This window comes from Macaca fascicularis, chromosome 3 (genome assembly GCF_037993035.2).
Source record: "Macaca fascicularis isolate 582-1 chromosome 3, T2T-MFA8v1.1".
NCBI classification, from domain to species: Eukaryota; Metazoa; Chordata; class Mammalia; order Primates; family Cercopithecidae; genus Macaca; species Macaca fascicularis.
Window position 1 is genome coordinate 135,079,477 of NC_088377.1, and position 26,952 is coordinate 135,106,428.

Sequence of the window (26,952 nt, forward strand, 5' to 3'; positions counted from 1 at the left end):
AGAATCTCCATACTGTTTTCCATAGTGGCTGTACTAGTTTACATTCCCACCAGCAGTGTAAAAGTGTTCCCTTTTCACTATATCCATGACAACATTTATTATTTTTAATTTTTTAATTATGGCCATTCTTGCAGGAGTAAGGTGGTATCACATTGTGGTTTTGATTTGCATTTTGCTGACCATTAGTGGTGAGAATTTTTTCATATATTTGTTGGCTATTTGTATATCTTGTTTCGAGAACTGTCTATGCATGTCCTTAGTCCACTTTTTAATGGGATTATTTTTTTCTTGCTAATTTATTTGAGTTTGTTGTATATTCTGGATATTAGTCTTTTGGTGGATGTATAGATTGTGAAGATTTTCTCCCACTCTGTTGTTAGTGTGTTTAATCTGCTGTTTCTTTTTCTGGGCAAAAGTTTTAAGTGACGCTATTTCATGAGATAGAGAAATAGGGAATTCTCCCTAAATCATTCTATGAAGCCAGTATCACCTTAATATCCAAACCAAGAAAGGATATAATGAAAAAAGAAAACTACAGACCAATATCCCTGATGAACATAGATACAAAAATCTTAACAAAATACTAGCCATCTAAATCCAGTAGCATATCAAAAAGATAATCCACCATAATCAAGTGGGGTTCATACCAGAGATGTAGGAATGGCTTAACATACACAAGTCAATAAATGTGAAATACCACAATAAACATAATTAAAAACCAAGAATCACGTGATCATCTCAATAGATGCATAAAAATCATTTGACAATATCCAGCATTCATTTATGATTAAAATCCTCAGCAAAATTGGCATACAAGTGACATACCTCAGTGTAATTAAAGCCATCTATAATACAACAAACATAATACTGAACAGGGAAACGTTGAAAGCATTTCTTCTGAGAACTGGAACAAGACAAGGAACACCCAATTTTACCACTTCTATTCAACATGATACTGGAAGTCCTAGCTAGAGCAAGCAGAAAAGAGAAAAAAATGAAGGGTATCCAAATCAGTAAAGGGGAAGTCAAACTGTCACTGTTTGTTGATGATATGATTGTACACCTAGAAAACTGTAAAGACTCCCCCAAAAAACTCCTAGCTGATAAATGAATCCAACAATGTTTCAGGACACAAAATTAATGTACACAAATCAGTAGCACTCCTGTAGACCAACAGTGACCACTTTGGCTGTTGACAATCAAATCAATAACTCAACTGCTTTTTACAATAGCTGCAAAAAAAATAAAATACATAGGAATATAACTAACCAAGGAGGTGAAAGACCTCTAGAAGGAAACCTACAAGACACTGATGAAAGAAATTATAGATGACACAAACAAATGGAAACACATTCCATACTCAGGGATGGATGGAATCAATATTGTGAAAATGATCATACTGCAAAAAGAAATTTATAAATTCTATGCAATTCCCATCAAAATACCACCATCATTTGTCACAAAACCAGAAAAAATAATTCTAAAATTCATATGGAGCCAAAAAAGAGCTCGCATAGCCAAAGCAAGACTAAGCAAAAAGAGTAAATCTGGAATCATCACATTACCTGATTTCAAACTATACTATAAGACCACAGTCACCAAAATAGCATAGTATTGATACAAAATTAGCCACATAGACCAATGAAACAGAATAGAGCACCCAGAAACATACCCAAATACTTACAGATGACTGATCTTCAACAAAGCAGACAAATACATAAAGTGGGGAAAGGATAACCTGTTCAACAAATGGTGCTAGGATAATTGGCAAGCTACATGTAGGAGAATGAAACTGAGTCCTCATCTCTCAGCTTATACCAAAATCAACTACAGATGGATCAAGGACTTAAATCTAAGACCAAAATCCATAAAAATTCTAGAAGATAACATCGCAAAAACCCTTCTAGATATTGGCTTATGAAAAGACTTCATGACCAAGACCCCAAAAACAAATGCAATAAAAACAGAGAAAAATAGGTGGGATTTAATTAAACTAAAGAGCATTTGTATAAAATTTTAATAGTTACTCTAGGACGGAGGTTCTCAACCAAGGAAAATCCCCCCATCCCTTCAAGAGACATTTGATAATATTTGGAGATATTTTTCATTTGTAACTGGGAAGTGGGGTGCTAATGACATCTGTCTGGTTGTTAGAGGCCAGACATATTGCCAGAAGCCTTAAAATGTGCAGAACAGTTCTACACAACAGTTAAATACTATCAATACTTCACCACTTCGAATAGAATGTAAGCACTTTACCATAATGATTCTCTCCCTTTATGATATGGTTTTCTTAGGTGCATTTTCTGTACATACATTTGAACCAAATCAACTAATTTTGTCTGTTGTTCAGCTTGGAAACTTCTTATGAATATGTCTTCACATCAACTGATTTGCTCCTCTGTCATCTCCATTTTGCTATTATGCCATTCACGGAGTTCTGTAATTTGGTTTTCATATATTTTTATTTCTGAATTCCTAGTTTGTTCTTCATTATATACTTTTTTCTGAAAATGTTTATTTATCATTGGTTTCAAGGATGATTGCCATTGCTTGTTGGAATATTTTATAATAGCTGCTTGTATTTCTAACATCTAAATCATTTTTGATTACTTTTCTTATTCTATGTGAGATTTTTCTTATTCTCAGCAAGACCAACTTTGGATTGTATCTTGGACATTTTGAGTATTGTCATGAGACTGTTTCCTAACCAAATTTTTCTATTTCAGCAGTCAGTCAACTTGTTTCGATTCAGAACACTTGTCCTGGTCTAATTTGTGGAATTGTGGATAAAACGTCAATTTTGTTTTCAAAGTCCTTGTTGTACTATTCTGATCGGTCCTGCTTATGTGCTATCCATAGGTCATTCAGAAACCTGGGTGGTATTCCACAATGTAGATCATTTCTTAAGGAACTGCTGTTTTGATTCTGCTCTGTTTCACACATAGACTGCCAAGGGTGTCTCATGCATTTATAATGCTGATTTAAAGAATATCTTCACCTTTCTTCCTTTCTTCTCTTTTTAATTCTCCCTCTTCTTCCTAAATGGGAAGGATAAAAGTATAACCTTCTTGCTTTAATTTATTTGCTTACTGTGGGATGGATTAATTGACAGGGCCCCATCCCACAGTCTCTGTGTTCACTGTACCTCATGGGGTAGGAAAGGGATGCAGCTTATTTGAGGTCATTTTCTTACTTCAGAGTGGGAATGGTCATCAGAGCTAGAGAACTCACACTCAGTGTTGACAGGGACAGGCACTGCCTCTGTTTGCGTCAGCACAGGGCAGGAATGTTTGACAGTGTATCATTTTTTTGAGTCTAAAAGCAGCATTTGATTCTGTTGAACAATTTCTACTTCTTGAAATACTTTCTTTACTTACTTTATACCCTCTAGTCTTTTTTGTTTCTCCCTCTACGTACTTCATCTTTGTTGTTTTCTCTTCATTGGCCTGATCTCTAAATATAGAAATGCACTCTCTCTCTCTCTCTCTGTGGGCCTCTTCTCTTTTCTGTCTTTACTCATATACTTGGAAATAGTATCTTACAACCACATCAACACTAATGATTGCCATATCTTTGTCTTCAACTAGGACCTTCCCTTGAACATAAGATTCATTCACCGACTTGCCACTGGACCTACCTGTCTATTAGTAAATTATAAAATATACCATTATCTACATATATCTTATGCATTCATGACATACCTTTTTCTTAACTTTTTGATATTTCTAGGCTATGCAGTTATCCGTGAGTTTTTAAAATTTGTCACAAACCTCCAAAAATTTTTCAGTATAATTATTTTTAAAGGCCACATATAAGTGGACCTATGCAATTCAAATTTTTGTTGTTCAAAGGTCAACTGCAAATTGGAGTACAAGGATATCACTGTCTACTGAGTCTAATGAATGCCTTCTGTCTATCAAGCACTGTCCTAGAAGTTTTTCTATATCTTAAATAATTTTCCACTAGAATCAAGGTAGGACTTGAACCCAAATCTTTTCATCCCAAGTTTGAATTATTGTTTTTTTTTCCATTCCAAATTGCCTTTAACTCAGATACTGAATTAAACTCTTGCTCTATGCTGCAAAACAATTTTGCTAATTTATGCCATCCCTTAGTGTTCATCAAAATGACCTCTTTTTCATCATTTTAAAAGACAAGTTTGATAAAGTGACTCCTGATGTTGGTAATGAGGGCTGTAAAGAGTAGTGACTTTGGCATTCTGTACTGTATTGATTGTGCAAACAGCCACGTTCACCTGGGAACTGACATCTGCAGGCCATTTCTCTCCCTCCCCTTGGGCAGTCCACTAATTTGAAGCCTCAAAGATTTCTGACCCTTGCTGTGCTTGATTAATGTGACAGTTGCTGAAAATCGCTTAATCACTCCAATGCCATTATGGGATAAACATTCTTTGCATTCAGCAGAAATACTTATGTTTTAAGGTGCTAACTGGTCAGATGGTTGTACTGAATTAAAAAGTATAAACTAATCTTAAATAAAAATTTTATTCAGAAAAGAGTAATATATAAAACACATCCCCAAATGTGCACATTTCAATCTTATCCTCAGTGATTTTGAAGTGAAGTGCTCATGACTCCCTTAGTTTCGTTCTTTGTGTTCAGATTTTGTGTCTATTACATTTTTCTTTCTATTACTTTTAGTTTTTAATTATCCTTCCTTGCAAATTTTTTTTCTAAATTATCTTCTGTTAGGAAAGTAACACAATTTCTCCTTTTAAAACACATTGTCTATCCAAGAACAAATAATCTAAAATGAAATATTGTTAAGTATCTCTGCCATTTTTCTATCTTCCATCCTGCAAATTCTCATAGACAATCATACCCTGCTGGCAGGTCATTCCTAATATCCCATCCCGATCACCCTACCTAGAAAAGCTTCAGATGGATAAAAGTAAGGACTTCTAAAAATTATTGAGTCCTTCATATGTGACATATATTAACTTATTTTATCGTCAGAAGAGTCCTATCATGTAGATATGCATTTTCTTCAAGTCTGCAGACGAGAAAACAGTGGACACTCACTATAAAACCTGTCTCAATACCATCAGAGTGAACAGGCAACCTACAGAATGGGAGAAAAGTTTTGCAATCTACTCATCTGACAAAGGGCTAATATCCAGAACCTACAAAGAACTCAAACAAATTTACAAGAAAAAAACAAACAACCCCATCAAAAAGTGGGCAAAGGATATGAACAGACATTTCTCAAAAGAAGACATTCATACAGCCAACAGACACATGAAAAAATGCTCATCATCACTGGCCATCAGAGAAATGCAAATCAAAACCACAATGAGATACCATCTCACACCAGTTAGAATGGCGATCATTAAAAAGTCAGGAAACAACAGGTGCTGGAGAGGATGTGGAGAAATAGGAACACTTTTACACTGTTGGTGGGATTGTAAACTAGTTCAACCATTATGGAAAACAGTATGGCGATTCCTCAAGGATCTAGAACTAGATGTACCATATGACCCAGCCATCCCATTACTGGGTATATACCCAAAGGATTATAAATTATGCTGCTATAAAGATACATGCACACGTATGTTTATTGCAGCACTATTCACAATAGCAAAGACTTGGAATCAACCCAAATGTCCATCAGTGACAGATTGGATTAAGAAAATGTGGCACATATACACCATGGAATACTATGCAGCCATCAAAAAGGATGAGTTTGTGTCCTTTGTAGGGACATGGATGCAGCTGGAATCCATCATTCTTAGCAAACTATCACAAGAACAGAAAACCAAACACCGCATGTTCTCACTCATAGGTGGGAACTGAACAATGAGATCACTTGGACTCAGGAAGGGGAACATCACACACCGGGGCCTATCATGGGGAGGGGGGAGGGGGGAGGGATTGCATTGGGAGTTATACCTGATGTAAATGACAAGTTAGTGGGTGCAGCACACCAACATGGCACAAGTATACATATGTAACAAACCTGCACGTTATGCACATGTACCCTACAACTTAAAGTATAATAATAATAAATAAATTAAAAAAAAAAAAACCTGTCTCAACAGGATGTGGTCAACTAGCTATTGTCACAGTGGGAAACTGGGCTCTTGTTCCTTCTCCCCTCTCTGTGTTAAAATAGAAGCATTTTTAAATCTCCAAATTCAACTCCCACATGCAAATGTAATACTGCAATTTAATACTGCATGTTTTAAAGTCAAACCTGGAGTCCTTGCACTCTCCTTATGGCCTTGTTAATTTTGGGCAATCCTCCAGTCCTTACTTCTCTATCTCTAAAATGGGGACGGTAACACCTATTACATTGATGTTGTGAGACTAGTTGACATACTGAATGTAAAACTCCTGGGACAGCATCTGTCCTATATGAAATCTTAATTAAAATGTCTGTCTGCATGTAAATGTCACAAGTGTTCTTTGAAATTGGTCCTTATTGAAAATGTCAATCTATAGTATTCCACATTTTCAATAGAGCAACAATATTGATTCAACTACTTGTAAGAACACAGACGATCTTGAATTTCACTAAAGACACTATAATATTATAACAGACCAGAATTAAAAAAGATTTTCAGGATGAGGAGAGTATTTGTACTTTGTTTAGAAATCTGTGATTATGTTGCTTGGGACCAAGAAGTGACAAGAATATTAAAAGGGATGTCAAATAGTTGAGATGATGTGTCAGAAAGAAAAACCTATTTAATTCTTCTAGATTGGCTGATCACTTAGGCAGTAATGGAATAAAACCTCAAGCATTAAAGGGATAGAAAAGGCCTTAGAGATCACTTGGGTCAGTAGTTTTTAGACCTTTTCTGTTTCATCCAATTTAACTCATATGAAAGTTCAAAAACAAAATAGCTAAAAGCAAAGCTATTCTATTAAAATACAGGCCCCACTTGCCCTTGTTTGTCCCCTTGTCTCCTTGAAACATTAAAAGCACATTGTTAGCGGTGTTTTCAAGAAAGCTCAAAGCATCCTTATTGCTTTAAAAACTGTGATCTGGTGCAAGCCTCTGTGTTAGATGTGGGAATGAATCCTGAGTCTGGTGGTAGAGCAGGCATGCAAAGGGCACTAGTCCTCCCGGCTCTGTTCATTAGCCATGCGAGGTACTTCGATGCTTCTCTATTTCCTTCTGCTCCTACAGCATTCATTAAGTCATTCGGTGTGAATATTCTGGCCATATGAAGGTTAGGGAGATCGTGAGAAAATCAAATCAAAGAACTTGCAAGTTGGGAAAGTGAAAGTGAATGAGGGAGGGAGAAGCTTTAAAAATTATTTCTGTGCACAGAGTTTAAGTCAGTTCGATTCATGATGAGGATCTTGTTTTTGTACATCAAGCATCTCTGTACATTTTGTCATAGTTTTGTTCTTTTTAGTGCACAAATATATGAAACAATTATTGATATATTCCACACATAATTTTGTATTTGGACTTGTAAAAATTAGAAAATTATTTATATCTTCAAACTAATATGTATGCTAATCTGTGTTCTCCCTATATTAAAAACAGTATTTTCTCTGAAGTAGTATTTTTTTTGATCTTATCATTTAACATTGAAAGTCATTCATGATTGAAGAACTCCATAATAGGAAAAATAGCAATGTTTCCTCAAATCCTACTGCTCATTTTGTACAAGTAAAAACTGCTAAAAGCCTTATTTTTCTGTGTATCCATGTATATAAGTGCCAAGCAACACTCTTTCTGTACACATATAGGTACACACAGTTGAAATCCTTGCCCCTTGAAAATCAATAGAAATGCAGATTTATTTCAGCTGGTCGCCGGGGCTCACATCTGTAATCCCAGCACTTCAGGAGGCTGAGGCAGGCAGGCTGGAGACCAGTTTGGCCAACATGGCGAAACCCTGTCTCTACTAAAAATACAAAAATTAGCCAGAGGTGGTGCACACTTCTAATCCGAGCTCCTAGAGAGGCTGAGGCAGGAGAATCACGCAAACCTGGAAGGTGAAGTGCAGTGAGCTGAGATTGCACCACAGTACTTCAACCTGAGGGACAGAGCAAGACTGTCTCAAAAAAAAAAAAAAAGAAAAAAAAAATGTATTTTGAAAGATTGCTGTTGTCAGTAAGCAAAATCATTACAGGAAATTTGAGATAATTTATTTGAGCATAGATTAGTTTTTTCTGTTTATCAACATTGGGAGGAATAATATTAATATATTTAACATATCCTAGTGATTTCACCCAGTTTGGGAAGTGCTAATGGATGTACAGTGCACCACAAGTAGGCTATAACATAATTCATAAGATAAATTCAGGAGAGTATCTTTTTTTTTTTTTTTTTTTGAGACGGAGTCTCGCTCTGTCGCCCAGGCTGGAGTGCAGTGGCCGGATCTCAGCTCACTGCAAGCTCCGCCTCCTGGGTTTACGCCATTCTCCTGCCTCAGCCTCCGGAGTAGCTGGGACTACAGGCGCCTGCCACCTCGCCCGGCTAGTTTTTTTTGTATTTTTTAGTAGAGACGGGGTTTCACCGTATTAGCCAGGATAGTCTCTATCTCCTGACCTCGTGATCCGCCCGTCTCGGCCTCCCAAAGTGCTGGGATTACAGGCTTGAGCCACCGTGCCCGGCGAGAGTATCTTTTATATAAAGGTAACACTAACTTCATGGAATGAATTGGGAAGTATTCTCTCCTTTTCAAATTTTGGAAAACATTATTAGAATTGATGTTTTTTTTAATTAAATATTTGGAAGCATTCATCATTGAAGCTATCAAGTTTGTGTGTGAGGGGGTGTGGGTGGGTGTTGGAGATTTTAAACTATAAATTGGGTTCATATAATAGGTATAGGGATATTCAGATTTTCTCTTGGGTGATATTTGATTGTGTTTTCATGGAATTTTTTATTTCATCTAAACTGTCAGGTTTATTTGTGGTTGCTCAAAATATTCCTTTAATTTTATTTTAAAATAGGTGGAATTTGTAGTGCTGTCAAATATATGGGTAGAAATCGTTGGTGAATATATCTTGGCCTAGTGCTTTCGTTTTTGAAGAATTATTTATTATTTATTCAATTTCTTTATCAGAGATGGACCCATGACAATTATCTTTTAACAAAATTTAAAAAATACATTTACCCTTGTGGTTACCAATTTTATGGCTCTTCATTCCTTTGTGGCAACCCATATTTCAAATTTGTACCATTTTCATTCTTAATGAAGGGCTTCCGATAATATTTCTTGTAATGTCAATCTGGTAGTAATACTTTTTTTTCGTTTTTTATGTATCCCAGATGTTTTCATTTGTCTGTTTTCTTAGTATTTGTCATTAGATTTTAGACTGAGAATATTTTTCTCTCACTACATTAAAGCTATTTCTCCACTTTCTTTTTGCTTTTTTCCCAAATGAAAAATTTACTGTCTTCCTTACCTTAGTTTCTCTGAATATAATGTTTCTCTTTCTCTAGATGTTTTAAAGTATTTGTTTATCACTGATTTTGCACAATTGATCTTCATGTGCCTTCTTGTAGTTTTCTTCAGATTTCTTGTTTTGAGGAATCACTTATATTTTGAAAAATGTAAGTGATATAATTACTTTTTCAAATATTCCATATTAGGGACTATCATTTTGTCAAATAAGTTTTTATGCCTTTGCCCTTCTTTTCTCCTTTGGAGACTTCTATCACACATATATTAGGCCACTTGAAGTTGCCCCACATTTTACCATTCTGTGGTTTCTTTCCTATTTTCATTTCTCAGTGCTAAATTTTGTTTCATTTACATTGCTATGTCTTTCCCAAGTTCACTAATCGTTCCTTTGGCAATGTCATATCTCTCATTAGTCCAATCCAGTGTAATTTGAATTTCATACATTGTTGGTCTGGTTTCCAGGATGTAGATTTGAGTCTTTTTTTATATGGTTCATGATGCTATATGAACATATGTACCCAAGTTATAGTAACTTATTTGATATCCTTTCTACTAATTTCCATTATCTGTGTGAATTTTGTGTCATTCCTGATTGAGTGATGTTTTATCTCACCTAATGCTCTACTGCATTTAATGGTCATTTCTTTAGTTTTTTACCCCTGTATTTCTAGGTGTTCAATATGTTTGCAACTTGTGATTTTTCAATTAATTAATTTAGGTCTTTTTTTGGTATTTCAAATTTATACAATTCTACTCCATTCCCTCTGTTATAGTCTATTTCATATTCTTTTTATTCTCCCATCTGGAAACTACCACTAGAAATGTGTTGGTTCTTTTCATGATTCTTTCTCTCTCCTTCCTAGTTCTCATCTATATTTCTATGACTTACTAATGCATACTTCCTCATTTCTAACAGCTAATTTTCTTCAGTTGTTAATCTTCTTCCTATGCTATTTATTTTTAAAAAATCAGTAGCTATATTTTCATTTCTAGATATCCATTTTGTTCTTTTTTTTTTTTTTTTTGGTAAAGTTTTAAAGTTTTATTATCTTTTGGAATTCCTATCCCATTTCCTGTTTGGCCCATGGGTGGAATTTAAAATTTTCACAGGGGATGTTTTTATTTTTCTATACATATTACAGGGGAGAAAAAAATATATTTTCCCCATTCATCCTAGGTTCGTGACTAAGGCTTCTATAATGAAAGACAGATTGTCAAGATAAAAGCATAGATGTTTATTTAATGTAAGTTTTATGTGATGAGGGAGCTGTCAAAAGGAAATGAAGACCCAAAGAAATGATTAAGTCCATATATTTTCATGCTAGGTTTGATGAAAAGGAAACTCTCATGGAGAAATATGATAGAATAAATGGGTATGATCTAATGCTAACAAACAGGGGGGGAAATGCAACATCTATTTGTTCAGATTATTTTCCATGTCCTTTCATCCGATAAGGATGCTCCTTTCTTTCAGATAGAAGGAAGACATTTCCTACATGAGAGTCTTATCACTTGCTTCAGGGGAAGACGAGAAAATCCTTCCATGGTTCTATGACCTGCTTCAGGTGAAAAGGATGAGGGAAGGTACAAACAATCTTCCTGCTTCTACAGTTTTCTCAAACTCCTTTAGTTTAAAATATTTTGGGATAGTGTGTTCTAAATCCCTCAACAGCTTAAAGAAAAACTCAATTCTGTAGTTTTTCTTTCCTTTACAAAGTATACATCGTTTCAAGCTTTCTGGTGCTGTGAATGTTCTTACCTCTAGTTTCCATCTTGCTTGCCTTCAAGATGACAGCACTGTTCTTCATATTCTTAGACAAAAAAAATCAAGCACTCAGTCTGGTAAATATCTTTATCTGATGCCTAGCAAGGATCAGTAACGTTATCTTGAGTTCTTTGCTTTGTGATTCTCTCTCTCTCTCCGTGTCTGTGTGTGTGTGTGTATGTATTTTTAAAAAAATACTTTCTTTAGCCATTTTTTTTGAAACTGGATATGTAGTTTTGTCATAGTTTGTTCACAGTTTTTATGAATATTTGGCTGGAGACTGATCCACACCAAGTCCATCTGCTAGGGTCCTCAGAATACTTTAGGTTTCTTACTGAATTTATTCCTCACAATGATCCTATGAATATAGCTTGATAGAGAAGTAAACTCAAGCTAGATATTTGATATTTTAACTGACTTAACCAGAATCACACAGCATTAGTGAGTCTTACTGTTGCCCACACACCTGGGCAACAAACTTCACTCTTGTTGCCCAGGCAGGAGTTCCATGGCATGATCTTGTCTCACCACAACCTCCACCTCCCAGATTCAAGCAATTCTCCTGCATCAGCCTCCCGAGTAGCTAGGATTACAGGCATGTGCCAACATGCCTGGCTAATTTTGTATTTTTAGTAGAGACTGGGTTTCTCCATGTTAGTCAGGCTGGTCTCAAACTCCCAACTTCAGGTGATCTACCTGCCTCAGCCTCCCAAAGTGCTGGGATTACAGGCGTGAGCCACTGAACCTGGCTGAATCTTTTAACCATGAATCAAGTTCAGGTCAATGGCCTCTACTGGCTTTTCACTTAGCCATTAATCTGTATAATTATAGCTTTAAGAAACAGGATATTTAGACATCTAAAAAAATGTTTTTGTCTAAAGGGAGAAAATACCTCATCTATTTAACCTTAGCTTGACAGTTAAGTCTCAGTCTATCCTGTTTTAACCAATTTTAGTTTCTTGGGTAATCTGTACCAATAATTGGGATTAGAGCATGTTTGCTGTAAAGGAAATGAAGAAAGAACAGTGTTATAATATTAGATATTGGTATCTTAAATTCCAAGTATGGCTAATGGAGAACTTCCTCTCATAAAAATTCTTTAGGTTTAATTCCTGATGTGCTAAAAAGTCAGACTATTTGATTTAGACTATGTGCTAAAATCAGACTCACTCATGGTCAGTTCTGGACATTGACTGTACTTCACTTATTAATCTTGCATTAAATACACTTCTTTTGAGATTTATTCTTCTTCTGATTCAGTTTGCTATTTCAGCACCAGTTTTGTCATTTGCATTTTAAAGAGTCAATGCTTAACTCTCTCTTGAGTTTACTCTTTTAACAGAAAAAGAGTCTGCTAGCTGATGAATAAGGTTAAATAGATAGATGTCATTTTAATTTTTTAATGATATTCTTATTCCAAAGAATACATTTCAGATTATTTTCTATAACCATTGACATTGCTTCTGTAGTGTTTCACCTTGAATCCTGTAGAATTTTCCAGAGCTTTGGAAAATCATGTAAATTTTAGAACGTCCCTCTGAACTTATAGAACTAAGCACTTATCTCTCTCTGATACACTCACCAATGACAAGTTTTCTGACCTGAAGTTCGTAGTCAAATTGAGTCTTACTCTTACATTCTTATCCTTTCCCAATTAATTTAGAAGATAATATGGTTTATTTCATAAACAAAAATGCCCTAATAAAGATAAAACTTTCTATTCTTAAAAGTTTAGCGTAAGTATTTTCTAATTCTCTTACAATTGCTAGAGTTGTATCATATACCACCTGCATAATTATTGCTAAGAATGATTGTATCATTGATAGGCACTGAAGGATAAGATAAAGGAATTTTCCTTTATGACAAAAGTTATGGAAGCTATGGAGGTGGCTACACAAAATACAAATTTTTCCATATACTTTTTGGTAGTATTCTCATAATTTCCTAATTTTAAATTTCCTAAAGTAGACTTTTTGTGTGTATGTAGTTAGGTGATATACATAGCGTTAAAGTTCTCTGTCTTTAAAACACAAGTGCCCTCCAGGAAAATTATATCAACAAATATTCTCAACAATCTTCTATAATCACAATACCATAAATTATTTTATTATTACTTTCTAATCTTGTTCATAGATAAGGTTTTAGGTTCCCTAAAAATGCACTTACCTTTAAATTTCAACAATTCAAAAATGTATAGTAGACTTTTTTTTTCTTCCCATCATCTACTTTTCTGAACACATTGAATACAAATACATTATTGGAGAATTATTATTATTTTTCACTCTTTTTTATTATACTTAAGTTATGGGATACATGTACAGAACATGCAGATTTGTTACACAGATATTCATGTGCCATGGTGGTTTGCTGCACCCATCAACCTGTCATCTACATTAGGTATTTCTCCTAATGCTATCCCTCCCCTAGCCCCCAACCCTGACAGGCCCCAGTGTGTGATGCTCCCCTCCTTGTTTCGGTATGTTCTCATTGTTCAACTATCACTTATGAGTGAAAGTATGTGGTATTTGGTTTTCTCTTCCTGTGTTAGTTTGCTGAGAATGATGGTTTCCAGCTTCATCCATGTCCTTGCAAAGGACATGAACTCATCCTTTTTATGGCTGCATAGTATTCCATGGTGTATATGTGCCACGTTTTCTTTATCCAGTCTATCATTGACGGGCATTTGGGGTGGTTCCAAGTCTTTACTATTATGAATAGTGCTGCAGTAAACATATTTGTGCATGTATCTTTATAGTACAATGATTTATAATCCTTTGGGTATATACCCAGTAATAAGATTGTTGGGTCAAATGGCGTTTCTAGTTCTAGATCCTTGAGTAATCACTGTCTTCCACAATGGTTGAAATTATTCACACTCCCAACAGTGTAAAATCATTCTTATTTCTCCAGATCCTCTCCAGCATCTGTTGTTTTCTGACTTTTTAATGATTGCCATTCTAACTGGTGTGAGATGGTATCTCATTGTGGTTTTAATTTGCATTTCTCTAATGACCAGTGATGATGAGCTTTTTGTCATGTTTGTTGGCTGCATAAATGTCTTCTTTTGAAAAGTGTCCGTTCATATCCTTTGCCCACTTTTTGAAGGGGTTGTTTTTTTTCTAGTAAATTTGTTTAAATTACGCATAGATTCTGGATATTAGACCTTTGTCAGATGGGTAGATTGCAACAATGTTCTCCCATTCTGTAGGTTGCCTGTTCACTCTGATGGTAGTTTCTAAAATTAAAATAAAATAGAAGGCTTAAAAAGTTAACTAAATGTTGCATAATGTAGAAATAAAAGTGATATCAAAAAAGAAAGGGCCTAGTTGACAATCTAACACAGTATGTATAAAAAGACACCCAAAGACGCATCATCACTTCAGGAAGATTTGAATAAATCAAAGAAGATAAAAGTGGACAGAGGAAGATGTAGTCATTTATATAAAAACAATAATCAGAATAAATAATATCAATTACTTTAGAAATGTATTAAAATGCTTTTAACCTATACATTCATGTTATAAATTTATTAATCATATGTGTATTTAGAATAAGCATTTTCAAACAGAAAAATCACAGAAAAATTACCTCTTTTGTACCTTTCTATTAGGAAGTTTCTTGAAGTTGTGCTCCAGCAAAGTCAAAAGGTAAAAAAAAAAAAAAAAATACTAAAGTGTGAAATCTAAGTGACAGGTTTTTTAGAAAGAAAATGGATCCAACTTAAGAAATTAGAGAAATTCATATTGATATGTTAAGGGTTAACAGTATAAGCGTATTATTTTGTATCATAACGGTACTGCCAAGAAAAAAAATATCAAAGTGATCTAAAAAAGTTATATGTTGACCTTTTATATTCAATGTGGGGAGCAGTTAGGATGGAGTGAGGGATGGATTTTTTTAAATTAATCTCCCAGAATGTTATAATTTTTAATATGTTCATGTATTACATTTAACTTAATGAATTAAATCTCAAGAATAAACAATCTTTAATACTTTAATTGAAAATATTTATTAATATAAATGTGCTCATAATACCAAATAGAAATGTACATCATGAAAATTCTTGATATCCTAAATCATAAACAAGTATATGTGTGCATATATATAACATTTAGTAACTGTCTTATTTATCGATAAGCATAATCTTTTGAGGAACTCAAACAATTTGTTGATTGAATGTATAAATCTAATTCTCTGAGAACTACGTGGAGTTTTAGCTTAATGAATGGCAATATTCCTGAAATGTTCTTAAAGAACAACATGCTTTCAAAAGTTCATGAGAACACATTGTGATCTGAGAAAAATAGTCATGGTTCCGTGGTAGATCTTTACCAAGGCACCAGAAATCTATGCTTTTGAGTTTCTGATGAAAGATTTTTTTTTTTTAATAAAACCTATGTCATCACTCCCTACTTCTGCCCAAACTCTTTTCCACTCTTGTTTACCTGGTTTTTAAATTACCCTTTGAAAGCAGACAAAATTCAGAAATTTCCTCATTATGAGGCATAGATGGTGGCTTCATCCACAGTGTCATTTAAACAATGGTAGAAAGTCCTACCTGCTTCTAAATATCGTCCCCCAACTAAGCATATGTGAACTTATATTTTAAAGAGAATAGTTTGAAAGTGAATAGCCATTTTAGGATGACACAGGTGGTACTTTAGTCACTTCACATTATTCCAAATGCAAAAATTTGTTCCTCAGATTAGGTTAGGCAGAGCACAGTCTGATTTGATCTAATGTACATAAAAGGTAAGTGATCAATAATGATTCTGTTGCCCAAAAATGAAGTCTAAGGAGGGCATCCAATTAAGATCAGATAGATAGATAGATAGATAGATAGATAGATAGATAGATAGATAGACAGACAAGAAAAGAGGGAGATATAAACATAAGAAATGCTAAATTTCAAATTTCTCCAGGGCTCTGACATTTGCCCAGGGACCAGGGATAGAACATTAAAAAGAAGAAGAGGAAGAAAAAAAAACATTAGCTGAAGTTTGAAGTTTCCCAAAAATATTTGGAGAAAAGCAGTCCAAATGTTGATTTTTGGGAGGGATGTATTGCTATGAGTTAAAAATCTCAGGATTCTTGGATATTAGTACAGTGTTTCTATGAAATAGAGATAAGTAAAATTAAACAAAACATCAAATTACAAGCCCTTCCCACATATAACTATACAGCTTAATGATCCACCATGCTTTGATGGCGTAAGTTCTGTAGAAGGTAAGATTGCAAGGGCATTAAGTGTTGAAGATGGGGAATTCTAGGGTGCTCTATATTAAATTTCTCTCTCTGTGTGTGTGTGTGTGTGTGTGTGTGTGTGTGTGTGTGTGTGTTTTAACCAGAGATTGAAACTCTATGGCAATGTTAAAAGTAAACTTGTTAGTGAGAGAAAAGCACTCATGTCATTTTGGCTATTAAAAGAAAAATGTGATCCTAAACAAAATAAACATTTACTATCAAAAAGCTAATACATAATCAGCAGAATGGAGTTATTTTAGCATTTCTCAAAAGTTATATATGGTGTATTTCTCCACTTGCATGCTTTTGCCATTAGTGTTAAACAAATTTCCATTTTAACAAAGAGTATTATTTCCTCTCTATTAATATTTAGTTGTAGTGGAATATGATTCTAAAAAGTGCAAAATGAGGAAAAATTTATTTTGTTCTCCACAAAATCATCATTTGGTTCTGTTTCATGATACTGGATTGCAAGTTTTTATAAATCAAGCATCAATTGCATAAGGTTTATGTTCAAAGCAATCTGATTACTTAGTTGTCTGAAAGTTTTTTAGAGGCCAGTTTTTTTAATAGACCTTCCATCAAGTGTGTACATAGTATTAATAAAAATAGTACTAATAAAAATTCCTGAGTTTGGTAGCACAGAACACTCATATTTACAATGGGACATTTCATCTTTTGTAATGAATTAACATCATACAAGATGATGGGTAATATAGAGAAAATTACTTGGGGTAAAAGGAGTCAATAAACATTTAAAATTAGAACAATGTTAAAAATATGATAAGTGATTTTATCCCATAAAAACCATAACAGAGATGCTTACAGTCCTAAATAGACATTTCAAAAGTTGCTGTTATTTCTTTTTTATACATTCTTATATATCAAAGGGGAATTGGAGCTATATGAAATTATTTGAAAGTATTGGTAAATATATTCAGAGAGAGAGAATGCAGTACTTTACACAGTTTGCAATAGGAACTTGAGGAATTTGCTTTCTAAAACCAGTTAAATTTTTTAGATAGTTTAAAATGCATCCCATAGTTTTTTGACCAGTCTACACTTTATTATAACTTCATATAGTAAAATTAGTAGCTTTAGGAAGAAGGCACTGCAACATTTTTAACATTTTCAAGACTCCAAAAAACAACCACCATCCTTATATATAGCAGTCAACAATTTAAAAAAAAATCATAAGATTTTGGAAACAAAACCAGTTATTTTTTTAAACCCAGAAACATTAAATTCAATTTACTACTCCTACCCTACGCTACCTTAGTCATTCAAAAGGAGATGTGTGATCCATGACTAAGTACAAAGTCACAGTGACGCATCTTTCTTCTCTGGTTCTCTCCTCGTTCCCACAGCATCCAATGGCTATATGCTGATGTAAAGCATGTTACTTACAATTTAGCAAGTATATGGGGGCCTTTCATAAAAGGAAATTAAGAAACTGTTATATTAAATGTCCACTTTTTGCTAAGAATAAATGACACTTATTCATTCAATTATATTGCAAGTATTTCTGTACAATAAAATGTTTGTTGACATTTTTCATATGTAATCTAAGCATACTTTTATATCACTTTGGCCATTTGTAATTTGGTATGGCATAACATGACCGACCGATAATGCTTATGACCTGTATGAATGATCAACAATATTTTATCACCTTTTGTATTCAGAGTTTTATAGTATGTTGAGGCATAGTGAAGAAAACACCAGTGTTCCATGTGTGTTTCTTATTTGAATGCAGTTGCCTTTTTTTCTCCATCCCAATCTCCTTTCCCTTAAGAAAATTATTTGTCATTTTATCACTAGACCTTAAAAACTTCTGTGAAATTCAGCCCGAAGCAAATTTTAGATTTATTAATTCACATAATAAAATCCATTTAACATCTACTATCTGCCAGATAGTTTTCTTGCCTAGGGGACTCAATGATGAGCAAGACAGGCAAACTTCTCTTGGGACTTTTGTTCTTGCCTTCTCAATCTGCATATTCAGTTTTCTCCTTGCCAGAAAATTGCCTTCTATTATGTGTCTAAGTATTGCCTGCCCTTCATCAAATACTTTTCTCCTTCTAAAAGTCCTAATATTATAATATTAGATATTGTGAATTTTTTTCAAGTCTTTTATTTTCCTTCCTGCATTTTATATCACTTTATTTTTGCTTGATACTTTGAATTATTGTTCTGCTTGATTTTCTGGGACAAAGGAAAATCAACAATTATGGACTTGTATTTGTTAGTTTAAAAAATGGAAATTTTTTCATCCCAGAATATGTGTTGGTGTGATGTAATGAGCCTCATTTTTTACAAGCAAGACAAAGTTGGCTTTATCCCTGGGGGCTAGGTGGGCAGTGGGAAAATCTGGAGGAACTTCTCTTTCCACTCTTTAAGTTCCTCAAGCTCCTCCAGACCCAATAGCAGAAGGAGGACCCAGCTGAGGCAATCAATTATTTCTCAGCTATGGGAGGTCAAGGAATAACAGACACACTCACACCCAGTCTAGGTAACCCTCCTGTTAATCACACTCTTCAGGTGTTCAGCAAACCTGTGGGAGAAAAATCCATCACCAACTCCCTACTGAGACTTCCTCAGAGTCCAAGGCTGCCTTGCTCCCTGAGCTGCTTGGCTTAGGAAGAAGGGTAGAGTAATGTGTGTGGAGCTGAATGAACTTATGTTCAGCCCCATCTTCCCAGACCTCTCTGATGGAAACCACAGTGCTGTTTTTTAAAGGGAAATATGATAATATAACTTACCTGTTTAAAACATATCAATAGAATCTCCTTACTCTTAAATCTACTAAAAAATGATTGTCATGTCTTTGTGTGATGAGAATACTGCTTGCCGCTAAACTACCTCTTCTGCCATGTCCCTCTCAGCCAATCACACTAGACAGACCACTTTCAGGACTCCATACTTCGTTCCTTATCACCTGAGATCCCGCTACTCTCTTTTCCTCTCCTCTTGGAATTCTCTGTTTCTTTCCACCTGTCAAATTCTTACTCATGATTTTCTTTTTTCCTTCAGTTTGTACTTGTTGACTCTCTATTATGTCTATGTCTGTGTGAAGCTTTCGATTTACCAGAAGCAACAGGAAAAAAAAAAAAAAAAAACTATCTACACAAATATATAAAATCCAAACTAACATAAATGCAATTAAAAAAAATAAGAACATACATTTTTTTTTTTTCTCCAAGGACACATGCTTAACTGAGTGAAGTGGGTGATACAGAAATTCCTGCTTGCCTGATTTCAAAAACTCTGGTCTCAGCCACAATATTTTTCTGTATTTAATGATTAAAAGTATACTGGTTTAAGTACTTCCCATATTAGCACCTTATTTTTAATGTTCCCTACTTAAGATATGTCCTGAACTGTGGACTGTTTTCAGTCAGAAAAAAAAATAATAATAACAACAACAACAACAACAAAAATACAGCAAACAGAAATAGCAGGGTAGAAAGAAAGTGGATTGCAACATTGTTCCCCATTTTTCCCAACTCTCTTTATCTACTCTGCCAAGCGACTTTGTAGTCCTGCCCACTACTAATGTATTGCAGGGGTCCATAATCCCCGGGCTGTGGACCCGTCCATGGCCTGTTAGAAGCTGGGCCACACAGTGTTGGCATTAGATTCTCATAAATGCACTCACCCTGTCGTTAACTGTGCATGCAAAGGATGTGGGTTGCCTGCTCCTTATGAGCCATCCCTTCTCCGTCCATGGAAAAAATTGTCTTCCACGAAACTGGTCCTTGGTGCCAAAGTGCTGGGATTACTTTTTCTACCTCTCATGGATATACTAGACACACACAGTAATAAGTGGTTTGTTATGAGGTATTTTTTTGTGACGATAGTTGACAAAGTTGACATTTCAAATTTCTAAAAACCTATTTGTGTGATTTAATCTTTGGTTTTAGTCCTTATTGTACCCCAGAAGGCCATTTAAATATATGAACAGAGTAGTCACTATCTCAGAAATATTTTGTGGTATATTGAAAGGAAAGTAAGTACAAATTACTTGTTTAACATAACTATGGATACACATTTTAAAATGTGACTAAAGTCAGTAATTTCAATTGAAACACCTCCTCCATATCATAAAAGAGTAAGATTTGTTGATAACACTAGAAGGAAAAAATATTAATTAAAAGAAGTACACACATCCTATCTTGTGTAAACTTTAAGTATTGAGATGTTGACAATGAAAATTGTATCTCTGAATTAACTTGCAAAATTTAGGAAGGCATTTGTATTTTTATTGACTCTACCATATTCCAATAGAAGTGAGGTTTGAATTTCAGAATTGTTTTTGATGGTTTGGCAGAAGGAGCAGGAAAGTTGCTGAACAATGTTCTCAATTTTAAGAATATTATAACAAAGTTGATGAGAAAGGTTAGTGGATAATTAAAATGAAATGTAAAAGTCAAAACTCATTAAAATACAATGATATGAATTTAACATGGTACCATTTCCATAGAGGGCAACAAATTTGCAATATGCTTACTTTTCTTTTCTTTTTTCTTTCTTTATTTTAAATAGGCAGATAAAATTGTATGTATTTACTAGGTCCAACATGATGTTTTGAAGGATATATACATTGTAAAATGATTAATTCTAATTAATATGTGCATTACCTCACATAATTACTATTTTGTTGTGAGAATACTTTATAATTAACTCTCAGCATTTCTCAAGAAATATATTTCTCACAATATGCTGTGAACTATTATTTCCACATTACAGTAGATCTGTAATCTCTTGAACTTATTTCTCCTACTTAACTTTAATTTGATATCATTTGTTCAACATCTCTCCAACCTACCTTCCCAACCATCCCAGCCCCAATAACCAACATTTTATTCTCTGCTTCTGTGAGATCTACTCTTTTAGATTCCAAATATGAGTGAGATACGTGGCATTTGTCTTTCTGTGCCTGGTCTATTTTACTTAACATAATGTCCTCTAGGTTTGTTGATGTTATTATAAATTACAGGTTTTTCTTTTTTTCTATGCCTGAGTAGTATTCCAGTGTATAAATACCACAGATTCTTTAGCCATTCATCTGTTGATAAACAGTTAGATCCCGTATTTTGGCTATTGTGAATAATGTTACAATAAATATGGGAGGATAGATATCTTTAAGATATACTGATTTCGTTTCCTATGATTATATAACTAATAATTAGATTGGTAGGTCACATGGTAATTCTAATTTTAATATTTAGAAGAAACTCTATATAATTTTCTATAAAGGCTATACTAATTTACATTCTCACTAACAGCATCCTCACCAACAAAATTTACCTTTTGTCTTTTTGATAATAGCCATTCTAAAAAGTATGAGGTGATCACTCTTTGTGTTTTTAATTTGCATTTCCCTGATTATTAGAAATGTACATTTTTTCTATACCTGTTGGCCATTTTTATGTCTTCTTTTGTGTACAAATTTATGGGCTACATGTGAGATTGTGTTACATGTGTAACAGGTGTAATGATTAAGTCAGAATATCTAGGATGTTTATCATCCAAGTACAATACATGTTCTTTAAGTATAATCTGCTCTGCTATCAAACATTGAATTTATTCCCTCTATCTTACTATATGTCTTCTTTTGAGAGATTTCTATTCATTTATTTCACCAATTTTTAAATTACATTATCTGCTTTCCTGCTATTGTGTTGTTTGGGTTCCTCATATATTTTGGATACTAACCCCTTGTCAAATGTATAGTTTATAACTATCTTCTCCCATTCTGTAGATTATCTCTTTACTGATATTTATGTATTATTTATTTATTGCTGTATAGAAATATTTTAGTTTGATGTAATGCTATTTGTATATTTCGGCTCTTATTGCCTGTGTTTTGGGGATCTTATCAAAAAATTAATTCCCTACTCCAATGTCATGAACTTTTCCCCTAAGTTTTCTTATAGTAGTTTCATAGTTTCAGGTCTTACATTTCAGTCTTTATGTTGAGTTGAAATTTTTATATAGTGTGGGAAAGGGGCCTAATTTCATTCCTCTGCATGTGGATATCCAGTTCTCCCAATACCAGTTATTGAAGAGACTGTTCTTTCCATATTATGTATTCTTAACACCTTAGTCATAAAACAGCTGGCTTTAAATTTATAGATTTATTTCTGGGCTCTCTATTCAGTTCGGTTGGTCTATGTGTCTGTTTCCATGCCAGTAGTTTGCTGTTTTTTTACAACAGCTTTGTAATATATTTTGAAGTCAGGTAGTGTGACACTTCCATCTTTGTTTATTTAACTCAAGATTGCTTTGATTATTCAGGGGCTTTTGTATTCCCATACTAATTTTAGGATTTTTGTTTCTATTTCTGTGAATAAGGTCACTAGTGTTTTGATATGAATTGTGTTGAATCTGTAGATTGCTGTGGCTAGCACAGACAGTTTAACAATATTAATTCGTTCAGTCCATGAACACAGATGTCTTCCCATTTTTTGTGTTTTCTTCAATGTCTCTCATCAACAATTTATAGTTTTCTGTGCGGAAATCACCTCCTTGGTTAAATTTATTTCTAAGTATTTTTGTACTTATTGTAAATGTGATTGTTTTCTTGATTTTTTAAAGATAAGTTGAGGTTAGTGTTTAGAAACACTATTGATTTTTATTTTGGTATTTGTGTCCTGAAACTTTACTGAATTTGTTTATTAGTTCTAGTAGGTTTTTTTGGTTAAATCTTTAGCTGTTTTTGTTTTCATTTTGAGACAGAGTTTTACTCTTGTTGCCCAGGCTGGAGTGCAATGGCATGATCTCGGCTCACCACAACCTCCGCCTCCAGGGTTCAAGCGATTCTTCTGCCTCAGCCTCCCAAGTAGCTGGGATTACATACATGCACCACCATGCCCGGCTAATTTTGTATTTTCAGTAGAGATGGGGTTTCTCCAAGTTAGTAAGGGGGTTTCTATGTATAAAATCATGCTGTCTTCAAACAGGTACAGTTTAAATTCTTTTTTTTTTTTTTTTTTTTTTTTCTAACTGGATGCCTTTTATTTTTTTCTCTTGCCTAATTGCCTGACTTGGACTCTAGTACTAGATTGAATATAGGTGATGAGAGTGGGCATTTTTTTCTTGTTCCCGAGCTTAGAAGAAAAGCTTTCAACTTTTCCCCCATTAAGAATGAGGATAGCTGTTGGTTTGTAATATATGACCTTAATTATGTTCAGGTACATTTCTTCTATACCTAATTTGTTGAGAGTTTTTGTCATGAATGTTGAATTTTGTAAAATACTTTTCTTCATCTATCCAGATAATTGTATTGTTGTGTCCTTTGTTATGTGAATGTAATATATTATGTTTATTGACTTACGTATGCTCAATAATTCTTACATCCCTGGGGTAAATTCCACTTGATCTTGATTAATGAACTTTTACTACACTAGACCATAGACAAAGACCAAGAAGCAATGAGTAATTTTTTAATAGGCTGTTGAATTCCATCAGCTAGTATTTTGTTGCAAATTTTTGCATCTATATTCATCAGAGATATTGGCCTTCAGTTTTCTTTTTATGTTGTGTCCTCGTCTGGTTTTGGTATCAGGGTAATCTTTGCATTGTAAAAATGAGTTTGGAAGTATTTCTTTGTCTTCAATTTTTGTATCAGTTTGAGAATAATTAATATATATATTTTAAAATGTTTGGTAGCAGTCAAACCATTAGGTTCTGCACTTCTTTGATAGTAGACATTTTATTACTGATTAAATCTCCTTATTAATGTATTCAAGTTTCTAATTTTTATCATAATTCAATCTTGATGTATTGTTTATGTCCAGAAAGTTGTCTCTTCCATGCTATTTGATTCTACATCTTTTGTTTGGAGAATTTAATCCATTTATATTTAGAGTAATGATTGGTAGGTAAGGACATACTTCTGCCATTTTGTTTATTGTGTTTAGATGTTTTGTAGATGTTTTGCCATTTTCTTCTCTTAATATCTTTCTTCTAGTTAAATAATTTTCTCTGGTGATAAGTTTTGATTCTCAGCTGGTTTTTGCATGTATGTACTGTAAGTTTTGCTTTGTGCTTAACATGAAGTTTACAAAAAACCTTATAGTTATGACAGGTTATTTTAAGTTGATGACACCTTTGATCATAGAGAAACAAACAAGTAAAAAACTTTATATATTTTTACTCTAATCTTTCCCCCACGTTTTGAAGTTTTTGATGGTATAATTTACTGCCTTTTATGTTATATATACCTTGGTAAATTATTGTAGCTATCATTTTTATAATGGTTTTGTCTTTTAACCTTTATACTGTAGACATATGTTATTTACACACCACCATTACAGTACTCAAGTATTCTGAGTTTAAATGGTCAATTTAAGTTTAATACTTTCACATGTTTTCATGTTACTCATTCACATCCTTTCTTTCAATTTGAAGAACTCCCTTCAGAATTTCATGTCAATCAGGTTTGTAGTAATAAACTCCCTCAGTTTTGGTTTGCCTGGAAAAGTCTTTATCTCTTTTTCATTTATTAAGAACTGTTTGGCTGGGTGCAGCATTCTTGGTTTAAAGTGTTTTTTTTTCCTCAGTATTTGACAATTTAATAGAGAAAATTTAACTTCCTTTCTTCCAGTTGGATGCCTTTTATTTTTTTTCTCTTGCCTAACTGCCTGACTTGGACTCTACTACTATGTTGAGTAGAAGTGGTTGGAGTGGGCATTCTTGTTTTGTTCTCTATCTTTGAAAATAAGCTTTCAACTTTTCTTCCTCCTGGCCTCTAAGGTTTCTGCTGTGAAGTGTGCTGCTAGGTATATTGGAACTTCTTAATATATAATTTGCTTTATGTCTTTTGTTTCTTTAAGGATTCTCTCGTGTCTTTAACTTTGGACAGTCTGAATATGTCTTTGAATAGTATTATTTCTATTAAATCTGATTGACAATCTTTGCCCTTCATATACATAGATATTTATACCTTTCACTGGGTTTAGAAAGTTTTCTGCTACTATTTCGTTAAATAAGCTTTGTACTCCTTTATCTCTTTTTTTAATCAAATCTTCATGACTTGAAAATTTGTACTTTTGATGCTATTTCATCATTTCTGTAAGCATTCTTTATTATTATTTTTTTCCTTTTCCCTCTTCTGCCCGTATATTTTCAAATAACCTGTCTTTGAGTTTATAGTTCTTTCCCTTGCCTGATTATGTCTACTGTTGATGATTTCTATTGCAATTTTTATTTTATTCATTGTAATTTTACCTCCAGGATTTCTTTTTGATTTATTTTATATTTCAATCTCTGTGTCATATTTCTCATTCTGGTCACTTACTATTTTCCTCATTTTGTTGAATTGTTTCTCCTTAATTTCTTTACATTTGCTGAGCTTCCATAAACAGTTGTTTTGAATTTTTGTCATGCAGTTTATGCATTTCCAGTTTTTTAGGGTCAACCAGTGGCCCCTTATTTTGTCCTTTCTGTTACATTGTGTTTCCACAAGCATTATTGATCCCTGTATTCGTGTGTCAACATCTATACATTTGAAGAAGTTAGTTACTTATTCCAGTTTTTGCAGATTGGCTTTGTCTGAGAAAGCCTTGTGGGAGGCAGGGTACTGGAATGGGCCAGAAGCCCATGTCAAATGTGGCCAGTGCAGTGCTGGGGCACACCTGAAGTCAGGGACCACTGAAACCTGCCTCCTGCTAAGGGCTTTCTGGAGCTCGGTGCTGTTTACAATGGCCCAGAAGTATGAGCTTGAGATCAACTTCATAATGCAACCCTGAAACCTGAAGCAGTGCGGTTCTGCCTGGTACCAGGGTGGACATAGAAACTATGAAAGCAGATACCAGCTGCTTAAATCATATGAGACATAGGAATATTCCTGGTGCTGGTGGGCCCAGTGGTAGGGTACCAGGTAAAGTCCTGTTCTCACTTGCCTTTTGTTCCTCCAAGTGAACAGTATCTCCCTGCACTGTGCTTCTTGGGTTTGGGGTAAAGGTGACACAGGTAATGCAAAACTGCCCTTCCTACACTCTTCAATGCATCTTTTCTTATAATTTTATTGCAACCAGGTACAATGACCTTTTGTTTGGTATCGTTACCTCTTGTGAGAGTATGTGTGGATACCTTCATTCCTCATTCAGGTTGTTCAAATTGATGTTTCTGTAGCTGGATAACTCGAGAGAATCTTATTCCATCATCTGGCTCCTTCTGTCCCTGATATTTTCTGTCCAAAATACACACACACACACACACACACACACACACAGACACACACAGACACACACACACATAACTTTTGGTCCCTTTCCCTTTTCTTCCCAGCTATTAGTCTTTTTCTCTACCCTATTCAACAGGAAATAGCTGAAAATAGTTTTTTTAAATGACCTATTTGCATTTCTTTTCCTATTCTCCTTGAAGATATTACAATGAGAATTTCACTGCCAACTACTTCTGTCAAAATCACCAGTAATTTTTACAATTCTAAATCCAATAGCAATCCTCAGTTTTCATCAACCTTTATATATCATCATGATTTTTATGCAGTAATCATTCCTACTTCCTCAAAGTACTTCTT

The 26,952-nt window shown here is 34.1% G+C and overlaps 1 long non-coding RNA gene across 1 annotated transcript in view; it reads left to right on the forward strand.

Moving 5' to 3' along the window:
- The window catches only part of LOC135970204 (uncharacterized), a 354,727-nt gene that overhangs the window by 160,557 nt on the left and 167,218 nt on the right, over positions 1 to 26,952 (forward strand). The gene's annotated exons all lie outside the window — the stretch shown is intronic.